Source organism: Dendrobium catenatum, unplaced genomic scaffold (assembly GCF_001605985.2).
Source record: "Dendrobium catenatum unplaced genomic scaffold, ASM160598v2 original_scaffold_23434, whole genome shotgun sequence".
Classification (NCBI taxonomy): Eukaryota; Viridiplantae; Streptophyta; class Magnoliopsida; order Asparagales; family Orchidaceae; genus Dendrobium; species Dendrobium catenatum.
Window position 1 is genome coordinate 1 of NW_021341893.1, and position 1066 is coordinate 1066.

Below are 1066 nucleotides of genomic sequence, written 5' to 3' on the forward strand. Positions count from 1 at the left end.
TTGTTGGACAGTGATCAGTGATGCTCAGCTACTGAAGTTGTGTATAGAGCAACTTCTGTATTTGAATGCTTTTATTACCATAAATGTTAGTACTAATTGCTGCTTTTCTGAGTAAACGAGCATTACCGGCTTGATGTACATCAAGGATAATAAATTTCTTATTCAAGCGAATTTCCATGTTCTTATGCATCACATAGCCCGAGAAACTACCCATTTCTAACTCACATGGTCATGCCTGAGGTTTCTTGTTCAGTCCCAATGGTGTTCTAGGTGATTATTTTCCTAATAATCCTTGATATGTTATCATTTGGTTTTCCATATCAATTGTTCGTCTTTCCTTTAACCTGCAGAGAAAATGTGACCTGAAGCATCCTCCAGGAGATGAGATCTACCGTTGTGGCACATTATCAATGTTTGAGGTAATCATCTTTGTCTATTATTTAGTTGCAGCTGTTATCTAAAAGGCTTTCTCTTTTATATATGTATGTATTACAGTATTTATTATTAATTTGACTCGGCGATCTTGCTTCATCATTTTTTATAATGAATGTTTCAAACAGGTTGATGGCAAGAAGAACAAGGTTTACGCACAAAATCTGTGCTACATGGCTAAACTATTTCTAGATCACAAGACACTTTATTATGACGTCGACTTGTTTCTATTCTATATTCTTTGTGAATGTGATGATCGGGGATGCCACATGGTTGGATATTTCTCTAAGGTACTGCATATTGAGTTTCTTTTTATTATATATTTAGAGTTTTCTATCTGTTCACAGTAACTTTTGTACATATTATTATCTTTATGATGTGTATCTTTTAAGTATGAAACGTATGATTCATTAGAATGCATGTTTCCTTTATGATCATTAATGTCTTATCAGATTTTTTCATCGTCTTTTGTAGGCTAAGCCAATATGTATATGTCACTGGTATGGAGTGGTCAACTTTTAGTGCTAAAAACACGAATAGTGCTCAGTTATTACCGTTTCATGGTTCCAAGCATTCAATACTTTCAACTTCAAATGCATCTGTTGTTTCAAAGGTTCTCCATTTGATTGTATAT

The 1066-nt window shown here is 33.9% G+C and overlaps 1 long non-coding RNA gene across 2 annotated transcripts; it reads left to right on the forward strand.

Moving 5' to 3' along the window:
* On the forward strand, positions 1-933 carry LOC110115268. 2 transcript variants are annotated; one of them, XR_003699458.1, is made up of 5 exons: positions 1-85; positions 198-270; positions 351-419; positions 561-722; positions 907-933. It is a non-coding gene; the product is annotated as an uncharacterized LOC110115268 (long non-coding RNA). The 2 variants fall into 2 exon arrangements; XR_002305321.1 differs by lacking the exon at positions 907-933 and having other exon boundaries at positions 561-723.
* Positions 934-1066: the final 133 nt, after the last annotated feature.